The sequence below is a fragment of the Manis javanica genome, chromosome 14 (assembly GCF_040802235.1).
Source record: "Manis javanica isolate MJ-LG chromosome 14, MJ_LKY, whole genome shotgun sequence".
Classification (NCBI taxonomy): Eukaryota; Metazoa; Chordata; class Mammalia; order Pholidota; family Manidae; genus Manis; species Manis javanica.
In genome coordinates this window covers 6,828,173-6,841,891 of record NC_133169.1, presented here as the reverse complement: position 1 = coordinate 6,841,891, position 13,719 = coordinate 6,828,173, and the positions used below count along the sequence as shown (strand labels likewise).

Here is a 13,719-nt window from a genome sequence, read left to right as displayed (position 1 = left end):
TTAAAATACAGGTTTCACTATTCTTTAGGTACTGCAAGGCCCATGGAGCAGGAGACAACTCTCACTGAAAAAACAGTTACACTCACAGTTCCCAGAGGAGGGTTTACGCCATACCACTGGGGCTGGGGCTGACACAATGAAGAGCCAGGTCAGCCAGGAGCAGAGGGAGTGAGAGGGACACAGGGGCAAGAGGCTTCACTGCAGTTTCCACAGGAAGAAGCAGGCAAAGCATGATACGTAGGTTTATGGTTGGCTAGTCTGAATAATTTCAGTGGACCCCGGGGCAGAGGGGCTGCCCCTGGCTGTCTGGTGTGTGGCCTTGGCCGATTAGGGCAGGTGGACAGCAGCCTGGAGAATAAAGCCCAACACACAGGTGGTTGGGGGTAGGGGCTCTGGGTCGGTTGGTTTGCATATGACAGGCATGTTCTCAGGCCAGCTGTTTGCTATTTCTAGGAATCCGCGAACCCTGTGAGGGGCAGTCCCTTCGGAGTAAGTAAGGTCCCAGGAATCAAAGCATCAGAAAATTAAAACAATGCGCTCTTGTGCAGCCATTTCAAATCCAGCTCCATGGAGTGCTCTGCCCCCTGCTGGTGGCTGGACCCAGACTGAGCGCCAGCACCGCCACGGGAAGGACTTGAACAAGTAGTGACACAGAAGAATTCGCAGAGGGATCCAAGGGCACCATAAGCAAGAATCAGCAGGATAACAGTAAAATGTTTATTGGAGACTTGAGCTGGGGTGCAAATGGGAAAGATCTAACTGAATATTTGTCTCGATTTGGGGAAGTTGTAGATTGCACAATTAAAACAGACCCAGTCACTGGACGATCAAGAGGATTTTTGGATTTGTGCTCTTCAAAGATGATGCTAGTGTAAAGTTTTGGAAGCAAAAGTGGATAACAAATTGAGAGACCCAAAGAGGCTAAAGCTCTCAAAGGGAAGGAACTTTCCAAAAGACTTGAGAGTGGAGTAAGCCCAGACACTTCTGGACAGCAAATTAAAGAACATTATGGAGCCTTTGGAGAGGTTGAAAATATTGAACACTTATGGATACAAACACAAATAGAAGGAGAGAATTTCTTTTGATCACATACACCTGAGCCAGTAAAGAAATTGTTAGAAAGCAAACGTGCTCAGATTGGTTCTGGGATGAGTAAAATGAAAGGTGCACAACCTAAAAAGGTGTGCAGGCAGAACAGCAACAAGGAGAAAGAGGTGCTGCAGCTGGAGACAAGGTGGTACTAGGGCCATGGCTAAGGCCAGGGTGAAACCTGGAAACAAGGATTTAATAACAATTATGATCAAGGATATGGAAATTACAACAGTGCCTATGGTGGTATTACTACAGGAACTATGGATTTGGACTGGGATAGGCAGACCACGATGGTTAACATCTCACAGTCACCAAAACAATTTTCAGCCGTAATAAAGAGGGGCACTGGAGAAATGAGGAGATGTCAAGGTAACCTACATTGCCAGATGATATTGAAGACTGGTCTTCGGCTGATCTAAGATTATTTTGTAAGACTTCCTTGCATATAAGACACAGCTGTGTCCTGCTGATCTAGCTGCCAATTAGTTTTCTTTGTTTTCACTTTGCTCTCTGTGTTACAACTCGAGGAGGATTTGTGTTTACACAAAGTTTATTTGCATGCTTTCATGTTAAATCTCCAATAAGTGCTTTCTTCTGTAAAAAAAAAAAAACAAAAAAACAGATGGCTAGTACATACCCCATACCCATAAGGTGCACTGAAATACGTGCACCTTAAATACACTTTGATCAAAAGATATATTAAACTCCATTGTAATAATTGGTTTCCACCTATTAGACTTAGTTCTTGTGGGTAGAGGTTCTATCTCGTCCATCTCTGTATTCTCAGCTCATAGTCAGGGTCTCACCTAGAGCTTCCCAGCTTGTATGTCTCAGCACTTTTGTATGGTTTAAGGGGATGCTGATGGTTGTAAATTTTGTAATTTTGTAAATTTTTTAGAGCAATACAAAACCATGTTTTCACAACCATTTAAATTCTTACTTCAGCTAAAATTATATTTGATTTGTTTGTCTCCCTCTTATGCTCCCTAAATTCAGTTGTTATTATGTTAGCAGAAGACTTTGGGCATAATGCCCTCCGCCAGAGAGTGACCTCCATTGGCTATACCAGGGAGCACCCCTCACCCCAGGAACACCATCCAATTATTATCCTTTTCTGTGGACCAGGATGCAAAGGTATGGAAGCACTGGCCTATCAGATTCGAAAACAGGTTTTGAATTAAATAAGATTGCATGAATGAATTGAATGAAATCAAAGCACTTGCTTTGTCTCTTAATAACTGCGAATCACCAGCCTCTACAAACCTTTGATATTCCAGATTCAAAGAGAGAACAATACCCATCCTGTAGGATTTTAAGGATGAATAAGGAACTATCTAAGTAAAGGTTTAGCTATAACATATTACACAAAGTTAACTGTTACCAGCTTTGGCATTAACAACTACACTACCACTTCCCAAACTGATCACTCTTTCCTCAACCTCAGGTCTCTGCCATATACCCTGCTCTCTCAGCAAATTATTCTTTAAAACACCTTTTTTTGTTTTTTCCAAAATCACTCTCCACATTAAAAGCCTTTGCCAACTCCCTTTGCCTACTCAGTTAACCCTAAACTCAAACCACAAGGACCTTCAGCCACCAGGCGGCAACTCTCTCTGATCTCTATGAACCCTGTGACCTGGGGGCTGGTGGGAGAGAGGCCAGTCTGTCAGTTACATGGTTGCTGGACAGCTGCATCTGGGGAGGTCTCTCCCTGCGTGCCGGGTAAAACCTCAACCTGGAATGGGGAGGGTTCTTGACTCTGAACTAGAATTTTTATTCTCAAACAGGTCGGACCAGTGTAGGTAGGGAAGGAATTAATTAAAGCAAGAGTAGCAGTGAATGACTGCGGCCATTCAGTCAGCAGAGAGCAAGGAAGCACAGAGGGAGGAAAGGGAAGTTCTCTGAACTGCTGCTCAGCATGGGGCAGATCCCCTGCCAACTCATGAATCCAGAATCACCTAGCGCCCAGTGTCTGCACAGCACATTCAGGAACTGAGTCCCTACCACCCCAGGACTTGGGGGAGCCACAGAGCACTGAATGGAATGAGATTAGGTTCTGAAAACTTCTCAAAACAAAGAAAGGAGGTTTTCAGGCAAGCTACTGAAGAGCATGACACAGCTGCATCCTGTCCTGGTCACCCAGGTGACAGAATTTGCAAGCCCAAATCAGACTTGTCAGTAGCCCCTCCCTACCTATCTGGAGCAGAACAGAGACAGAGTGGAGACTTGTGCTTAAGTCTGGAAGATAGATTGAAATAGCAGTGACAAAGACACTTACCACTGGAAGAGCACAAAGACAAAATGCAGTAAGTTGAACAGTGAGGCTTTATTTTAAAAGTACACACTCAAAGAAAGAGGAGTGTGGGCAATCTCGGAGAGGAGGCTCAATTAAGGGTTTGGGGTTGGGGATTTTACAGGGCCTTTTGGGTAGGGGTCAGCATAAGGCATGATGTATATAGATGATTCATAATTCCTCTGAAGTTTTGTCTTAAGAAGAGGGTTGTTTAGGTGACTGTGTTGGTCCAGATCTCGGCATTCTTTACCCACATAGGTTCATTTCCACTTCCAAGGTCTATCTCCTGTCCTGGTTACAAAGTTACTTAATTGATTAAGGGGCTGGAGGAAGAGGAAAAACAACCTATAGATCAAGTTGAGGAAAAACTGTGCCTTTTTTGCAGGCTAAGTAGATTTTACAGTGGCATGACCCTTGTCCCATTTCCCTGCCCTACCTGAGTATGTAAATTATATCCCAATAAAGCTGTTTTTTAAAAACGAAGGTAATTGATATGCCCTCAGAACTCTTAACAAAAATTATCCAAAACTCTAAAACAAGGCAAAGGATGACTGCATATCCTTTCAATGTCACACAGAAACATGATCTAAGAAGTTCACCCAAGGATTATCTAATTCTCTAGTTCGGGGCTGTCCAATACCATAACCACCAGTTACAGGTGTCTACTGAGCACAACCAAATGCTTAATTTTATTTAATTTTAACTAACTAAACTTTAAATTTAAAAATTGGTATTTTTCAGTCATTGGGAAAGTTTTAGCTATGCTTTTAGATATGTTTGAAACTACTACAACTGTAAATCCTACAAAATCTACGTGCAGATCAATGATTTCTGACGAAAATTTAGCATACTACTTGAGCTGACTATGAGTGTTCACCACACACTGGATTTTGAAGATTTAGCAAGAAAAAAATTAAATTTTTATGTTGGCTACATGTTGATATGACGGTTCGGCTGCACACCCATACATATATTAAAGTTAATTACACCTTTTTCTTTTTCTTTTTTTTAATAGGGTTAACAGGACATTTTTAATTATATATGTGGAGTGCATTATGTCTCAGTGGGACTCTGCTGCTCCACGTACGGTACATCTTGTTTGATTTGCTATCTACCATTGGACTGTAACTCTGAAGTTACATGTTAACTTGTACATGTTTGCCCAGTAGAAACACACATGATTGAAAACTACCCTTAAGTTTGATTGCCCGGTTTGTCTCTAACTTGGTAAATTATTCTAGCACCCTCTTCCTATGTGAATCTGTATTCTGCAAACGCTCTTTAAATCAGCTTTACTTTCTGCCAGTTCTCGTATTAATAAATCCAATAGACCTTTGACACACATTCACTTTGTGAGAAGCACACTCACTGGTCCAAACTCAGTAAGTGGACACGGAGACAAAGAGAACAGCGGAGCAAAGCTTTAATGACAGACAGTCTTGCAAGATCGGGTGTCTGGGAAGCAGGCACACCTGGGGCAGTTGGGGCAAATAATTTATTCCCTAGCACGCAAGTCCCTCCCCTGGTTCTTCATTGGCTGAGTACTACAGGGTCAGTACTAACCCCGGACATCGCCTAAGCAAGTTATATCCGTATTAGGCTTTCCCTTACATTTGTCTTAATTTTGTTGGCAGGTTTTTAATTTTTTCTTTTTTTCCCAAGCAGGTACAGCCTGCTCCTCATCAATTCCCCCCCCCCACAAACCCCCACTCTCAGCCTGAGCAACTTCTGGCATATTTTTCACTACGTGGCCCTTTGTTAATACCTTACTGTTAAAACGTTTAGACCTCCCAATAAAAATAAATCACATTTAGGTTTTATGCTTTTTCTAACAACTTTATAGTTGTATGTGTCATATTTGTAACTTATTTTAAATTCTGTTTTGACAGAGTCACTGGCACAGTCCTGCATAATCAGATCACTCCTTTAACATAAAAATTATAATATATACTTCAAATAAGATTTATAAAAGAAAAAAACAATTCATAACCTTGCTACCCTAAGAAAATTGCTTTATTCACTCTTTACTATCATAAAATTCTTTACAATTTTTGCCTACATGACACTTTTTCATGTAGATGTAAACATACAGTGAATGCTATTTTGTATCCTCAATGCATATGTGCAAAATTCATAAACATTTTTTCCGTGTTCCTACACGTTCTGCATAATTATCATTTTTAATAGCTGCATGATAGTTCATTGGCCTTTGCGCTTTAACAATTTGCTTATTGTTGAGAATTTGGTTTCTTTCCAATTGTTTAGTCTTATAAATCATGCTACAATGAACATCTTTTCACATATATATGTTTATGACCTCCCACTTCTGTTTAATTATTTCCTTAGGGCAGATTCCCATGAGAGGGATTACTGAACTTCAGGGTGTGAACAATTTTATGGCCATTGAAATAAGTTGCATAATGCATCCAAAAAAGGCTGTAACCATTTATATCACCACCAACAGTCCATTCATGCACCAGTTTTCCAGAAGGTCCCTGCCTTGGTGAAAGAGTGCATTTTTGTTTCCTTTTCAGCTTTTGCTATAAATTAATACAAGTAAAATAAGCCCTCGATTTAAATGCTGCTCTGTAATTTCCTGTTTTCTTTGCAGTGTGGCCGAAAGAAAAATAGGCACTCTGGGGCACCTGTCACCAGAATGATTCCTAAAGTGAGACAGCCACATAGCCCACGTAGGAGAGAAAATTTTGCCATTCGGAGATATGCCTCAGGCATATTGATTATTTTAAGGTGATTATTTTAAAAACGCAGACACAAGAGATGCTTTGAAAACCAACAAGTTACACTTTTGTAAGAGACATTTACATACATATGAGAAATCTTCACTTGTAAGGGTGTCTCACAGCCGACCCTGGAAGATGGGGGGATGACTCTAAGTCTCCTGAAGCTCTTACCAATGGAAAAGGCAACAGCCGCAGTCTGCATAACAACCCCACCCGTGTTTACCGTACTTTTCTTGGTCACCTCCCATAGCCGACTCCCCACCAGCAACATTCTTTTAGTCTTCAGCGGAAGGTGATATTTAACGTGCTGGATTCAGCCATTTGAGGGGAGTAACTCAGTTTTCCTGGGTCTCTCGCATGTATACAGGAGGTGTACACGTTAATGAGCTTCTGTTTGTTTTTTCCCTATTAGGCTGTCTCATGTTAATTTGATGCTTAGACCAGCTGTAACCTTGAAAGGTAGAGGAAAATACTTCCTGCACAACACCTGCAACTGTTGAGACCAACCTCCTGTATATGAGCTGCAGAAATTTCGATGGGAAGCAAATCTGTATAGTTGATACAGGGCAGGGACCTGAGACAAGCATCATGAGTAATTTTCCAAACACCTGAGATATAAATAGTATAACAGGAGGGATTCCATCTTAAGGCTAAGATTGTATTTTAAAAACCAGGATGTTAGGAGGTAAGATTCCTAACACATTCTTTAGCAAACAGACAATAACAGCCCACCTAGCGGGCAGGGCCGGCGGTCTTGTGTATTTGCAGACAGAAGCTGCTATCCTGAGGAGAACTAGGTCAGTAAATTTCTCGTATTAAGTTTATTTTGCCAAATTAGCTGGAAGACTGATAATAGAGAGGAGACGTGGTGTCTCTCACCAGAGATAAGAATCTTGAGACCACTTACCAAGTTTATACCCCATGGCCCTTTGAAAAAGCCTTAAGAGAACCCCCAACCTTTCAATGCGCCTCCTGTCTGAGGACACCTGCACTTTTTCTCACTTTAAGTGCGGACCTTTAAATAGAGCTTTCCCGGTGCTCAGCCTAATTGAGTTTTGCCTCCCTGCGCCTTTCCAGTGGTAAACATCTTTGTTTATTTGCCATTTCAATTTCTAAGTCTTCGCTTAGTCTCCGCTCTACTCCCGATTAGTAGCGAGAGGCTGATGAGAGCTCAGATTTGGTCAAGTTCCCCGTCGCCTGGGCGACCCGGAGGGACCTGCAGCTGCAGGAGCATGCCTGCACACCTCCCTTCTTTGGGAAGTTCTCAGGACATAATCTCACTCCATCCCCCGCTCCGCGGCTCCCCCAAAGCCGGCGGTGGTAGGGGCTAGCTGGTCCACCGGACCCCTGGTGACCCTGGCTTCAGGAGCTGGTGAGAGAGACTGCCCTAAATCAGGAGGTTCAGCAAGCTCCCGCCCTCTCCCTCTGCACGTTCCTGCCCTCAGCTGCCTGCAAGGCCGCTGCTATTCATTTCTACTCTCGCTCTTCCTTCTTTACCTACACTCTTTGATCTGCTCGAGAATTCTTTATCCTTCAGAGTCAAGAACTCTCCCCCGACCAGGGTCAAGTTTCACCTGGTGCCCAGGGAGAGACCTCCCAGACGCAGCTGCCCAGCAACATAGCTGTAGAGAAATGTTCAAGACCCAGGAGGTCTCCAAAATGCAGGACCTGGGCGCCATACAAAGGGCACCAGAGTCTGCAGGCAAAGTCAGTCTGAGTCATGAATAAAACTGTCAAGGATGAATGGAAACATGGAATAACGCCTAGATTATTTTTCCTGCAGAAGTTAGGAATGTGCTCAATAGGCATTGTCCTTAAATACAGCTGTGTTCGCTTGCTGGCGCTGCCCTAACAAAATCCCACAGACTGGGGCGCTTAAAACAACAGAAACTATTTTCTCACGGTTCTGGAGGCTATAAGGGCAAGTCAAAGTGTGGGCAGGTTTGATTTGCACGGAGGCCTCTCTCCTTAGCCTCCAAGGGCCTCCTTCTAGCTGTGTGCTCGCACCGACATCCCTGGGTCTGTATTTCCGTCCTAATCTCGGTTGTCACATTGGATTAGGGTCCTTCCTAATGACGTCATTTCACCTGAATTACCTGTTAAGGACCTATCTCCAGTCATATTCTAAGGGCTGAGGGGCTAGAACTTCAATTTACAGATTGGAGGGGGTAGGGGTGATAGAATCCGGACCTGAGTACCACCTTTCAACTAAGCCCACCCACCACCACAGAGAGACCTAGGTGTCATCTTCCCTAGGCTACAACCATCCTCCAGAGGACACGTCAGCAAGCCACGAGCCCACCTTTCCCCTGACCCCTCCCCTCAAAACGCCCTCCAGAAACCCTGGCCATGAAAAGCCTCTTGACCTGTTAGAGACCCCTTTCCTTTGTTCTGCTGGCCAGGGCAGAAGGGTCCCTCTCAGGTTCAGCAATAAACCTGCTTGGACTGTTGAGTTCGCACCCCTTTCAGGGGAGACACACAATTCAGCCCATACCAGTAGAGTTAGCAGTAATAGCTGTTACAATTTTGTAGACATAAAAATTGTTAAGGGTAAAAGGCCCCCGGGGTGATCGTATTTACAAAATCACAATCCAAATAAGAACAAAATAATTATTTTTTAAATCCCTCTTTACACTGTGTCCCAAAAGACACAGAAAGGGGATAAATCCTTAATCTCAGTAACTCGTTTTAGACCCCGTTCTCCCATCGGCCCTCTCAGCCTGCGGAAAATGCCCTGCGACCCAAGCTGTCGGGCCGGCTTCCCTGCCCCGACTCCTTGTCACGCAGACTTAGCAAAGTGCCCCGGAGGTACCTGACCCTCGCCTGCCCAGCCTTCCAGGTCGGCCCTCCCAGCAATTCTGCATCACAAAAGTTTCAGAACCGGTCGGCCAGAATTTACACTCTCGTGACGGGATGTGGGGTGGAGGGCGGGTCAGGTGTCAGAAACGCTGCAGGAAATCAGGCTGCGAAGACTGCTTAGGCGCCCGGAGGAGCGAGTGAGTTCCGCGCTGACACGCCCGCCACCTCCGGAGCCGCCGGGGACCCCCCACGCGCTTCCCCGCCCACCGCCTCTGCCCCAGCGGCGATTCCTGCCCCGGACTCGGGCGCCCGTCCTCCCACGAAACCCGGAACCGCGCCCTCTTAGGACCACAGGGCCTGCAAATTAATCCTGTCCCAGATTACTGTCGTGGCCCCACGGGGTAAAAACGAGGACGGGCAAACACGAGCTGTCCCCCTTGGCCTCGTGCGCAGCAATGCAGAGCTCGGCCCGCCCCCAGAGTTTCATTATTCATTCGTCCCCGACAGGGGCTCAGGGCCAGTTCCTACTCGGCCTCAGTGGAGGTAAATTAAGAGACGCCGTCTCCGGCCCGAGCCCTCGGCTTGGCCCCAGTGGGGTCTGGAGAGCTCCCTTGTGACCCCCGCAGGGACCTCACCTGCTATGTTCATCTTTGGGGGTTTTGAGTCAGGCCTGCGTCTCACCCAGGTCCTCAGACACACACACAAGGGTGGTCTCAGGCTGTTGTTGAAAAGACCGTTTTGCATAGTGATTCCAGGTTGTGGGATTCTATCCTTTTAGTCTTCGAGGTATTTTCAACTGGAGGCAATTGATAGACATGTGCTTTATGACTTCCGTACATTTTATGACTTCCTCTTCCCTCCCCCAAAATTAGTTTTGCCTCCATTTCAACATTCTTTTACTTCCCATGTAAATTTTTCTCTATTCACATTTGAAGAAGTTATAATATCTGCCTGATTCTCCATGAGAACAGTAAAATCTTTACTGAGATCATTTTTATTTCTATGAAATTCATGATTATGCATTTTTCCAAAATTTATCTTTTAACAGTGGTTAGAGGCAGATTTACTGTACTGTGAAAGAAGCTGAAGTTTCATCCATCTTCCAAGGCCCTGTATCTAATTAGTATTTTTCTTCAAGGAGACCCCCAAATTGTGTAAACTTCAGACCCACCCAATCTACATCTACCTGAGCTGACTACCAGCTCCTTCAGCCCCCAACAGCCCCCTCCTGACCTTACTGGCCTCTTTCCTCCAAAATGCAGACATTTCTTTCCTCCCCTGCCCGCCCCTGAATCCGGCCACTCTTCTTCCTCTGCCCGACTCTCCTCACACTCCCTCACATGATTGCCTGGAAGCCCTTCACAACTTCCTTCCGTGCCACTCCACGATCTCCGAAGGAGCCCTCTCACACTCCGACCTCATCTGGTTTACTGATGGGTCCTCCTTTAAACATGAGGGCACCCACTACGCAGGATACGCAGTAGTTTCCCTCGAAGACGTCATCGAGGCACGAGCCCTACCCCCTGGTACAACCAATCAGCAGGCTGAACTCATTGCAGCCACCAGAGCTTGCACTCTGGCCTGGGACACGTCTCTCACACTGTACACTGACTCCAAATACGTATTCCACATTCTCTTGTCCCTTGCGGCAGTATGGAAAGAAGGAGGCCTTCTCACCACAAAGGGAAATTCCATCACTAATTCAGCCTTAATTACCAAACTTATAAAGGCTTCACAACTCCCACACCAACTGGGCATAGTCCACTACAAATCACATCAAAAAGATGACTCCGCCATTACAAGGGGTAACAACAAAGCTGACAGAGTAGCCCGGTCAGTTGCCCTATCAGAAGACGCACCAGACAACAATCCGTCTGCCCTTGCGGTTTTAGCCTTATCACAAGACACCCTCTGTTCCCAGGACAAAGAGTCCCTCTTCGGTTCTTACACTATCTGTTCCATCTTAGCCCCCAATCCTTGATCCATTTTTTACAATCCTTTTTTTCTCTCTCTCCTGAAGACAAAACCCTACTTGACCAAATCACCCACAGGTGCACCATCTGCCAACGCACTAACCCTAATATCCCCCTCAAGGCCCGACCCTTCCCGGCTCATCAAGCAAGGGGTAATGTCACCGCCGCAGATTGGCAAATAGACTTCACTAACATGCCCCCAGTACGGCGTACCAGATACCTACTCATGTTAGTAGATACATTTTCAGGATGGGTCGAAGCTTTCCCCACCACTAACAAACGAGCGTCCGCAGTTGCCTCTATCCTCCTCACCCAGATCTTTCCTAGGTTCGGGATGCCCACTTCCCTCCAATCAGATAACAGCCCTGAGTTCACTGCCCAAATTATCCAGAACCTCTCCAAGTCACTCTCGCTCCCCTGGCATTTACATTGTCCTTATCGACCACAGGCTTCGGGAAAAGTAGAAAGAGCCAATAGGACTCTAAAAGACATCCTGACCAAACTATCTCTAGAACTACACCTTGACTGGGTTCGCTTACTTCCCTTAGCTCTACTCCACATTCGAGCCCTCCCAAAGAAACCTTCCTTCTTGTCGCCCTTTGAGATCATGTACAGCTGCCCAATTCTACCCCCGGGGCTCCCTTCCCACAAAGGACCAATTCCTCCCAATATGGCCCTTCCGCTACTCTCTCTCCTCCGCACTGAATTATGGAAATATCAGGATTGGCTCCTCCCGGATCCATCCGCTTCCCAAAACCCTCCTGTCATACAGCCCGGCCAACTAGTGTTTTATAAGCCGCCAGAGGATCGGCCCTCTCTCACCCCAAAATGGGAAGGTCCACACCCAGTTATTCTCTGCACCCCCTCGGCCGCCAAGCTCTTACTGCCTGATAACTCTGTCACCCCTTGGATTCATATCTCCAGGTTGAAACCAAACACCCAGGACCCACCTTCTCTAGACACCCAAGACCCATCAGTCACAATCCAGAGTCCTTCGGATACAGCCCAAGACGCTGTCTACTCTACCACGCCTCATCCCTCTGATCCCTTGAAGATCCGCATCTCCTGTGCACCCCCTTTGCCATCCATACCCGAATCATGATTTTTTCCTCCTTCACTGCTCTCTCATTTTTTTTCCTCATTCCTATTGTCTTCCCCGCCACCCCAGCCTCCTTTGTATGGCGATTCAAAGTCAGACAGACTTACACACAGCATCAAACAAAAACCACTGCCCTCATTACCACATCAGGCTGCCCTCTAAAAGGCTGCTCCAGGCCTTTATATCTCCACTTTCCTCCCTCCACCGAAGTGTTCACTAGCAGCTACCTTTATTCTCCCTACCTCTGCTTCCTCTATGACCAAAAACAAGCCTGTTGCAGGCGATGGCCAGACACCTATGGGGGATGTCCCTACTGGTCTTGTGCCATTCACTACATGGGTAACTCCCGGTACCCACAGTATTACTCCTCCAACCATTTCATGAAATATCCCAATGGCTCATTCTTCATATGAATCCCAGATCCCTGGGACTCTCAATGGGCCGCCGGAGTCACAGCCTCAGTTTACTACGGGGGGTCCTCGACCCCCCCACAGTACCCTTCATATCTCTCGAGAGTATGTTCCCTCTCATTCCCAGATCTCTCAAGTTGCATCCAATATCGGACATTCCGAGAAAGTCATTATCCAAACTCTTGACGGCGCCTCTTCATCTTCTTATCCCCGCCCCTCTTCCAATTCCTCCTACTCTTGGTTACAGCTCATTCAGGACACCACCATCTTTCTCAACCACACCCTTAACACCGCCAATTGTTTCTTGTGCGCATCACTACAGCGCCCACTGCTGGCCACCGTGCCCCTTAACATTTCCAATTACTCCTTTCACGCAGGACAACCCTTCCGTCCCCTGGGAGACATACCCCTATGGGAACCAGAATATGCAAACAATCTCACCGTCCACCACTGTGTAGACCCAACCCCTCCCCCCTCCAGCGCACTTCACTCTCTCTATCTACACCCCCACCTCTGACTCTCAAACTTTTACAAACATTACACTTCTTTTGGTGTAATGGCAGTCTTTTCAACTCACTGCCTCCCAACTCCAGCACACCCTGCATTCTCGTCACCCTAATCCCACAGCTTACACTTTACAGCATGGCAGAATTCCTTGAGCTCCAACCTCCCTTGCCCTCGCGCACAAGAAGGGCTGCTTTCCTTCCCATCATGGTCAGTATCTCTTTGACCACCTCAGTCATTGGGGCAGGATTTTCAGGGGGAGCCTTGGGTCACTCTCTATGAGCAATTAGATATCTCAACGCCAAACTTGAGGGAGCCCTAACATCCACTGCCAATTCCCTGGCCTCTCTCCAAAGACAGGTCACTTCACTAGCTAAGGTCACCCTTCAAAACCGGCGGGCCCTAGATCTGCTTACAGCCGAGAAGGGCGGCACCTGTGTCTTCCTTCGGGAAGAGTGCTGCTATTACATCAACGAATCCGGCATTGTAGAAACTGACATTACCAAACTCACTGACCTTGCCTCCAGCCTCCACTCTGCTTCCAATTCCAACCCATTCTCGTCAATACTAACAAACCCCTTCCTCACCTGGCTGTGACCCATTGCAGGCCCCATAATAATCATTCTTCTCACCTGTCTCTTCTTACCTTGTATAATAAAGTTCATCAAATCCCAAGTCGGAAAAATCTCTAATCAAACTTTCAACCAGCTTTTACTCAGGAACTACCAGCTTTTAGCCACAGAAGATCCCTCACCCTCATGTGACCTCCTCACCACACGCTGAGATGGACCCCTCTCTCCGCTGGAAA

At 46.2% G+C, this 13,719-nt stretch overlaps 1 pseudogene; it reads left to right on the top strand.

Moving 5' to 3' along the window:
- The first annotated feature begins 392 nt into the window (after positions 1 to 392).
- Positions 393 to 13,719, top strand: part of LOC108407172 (heterogeneous nuclear ribonucleoprotein D-like pseudogene) — a 20,552-nt pseudogene continuing 7,225 nt past the window's right edge.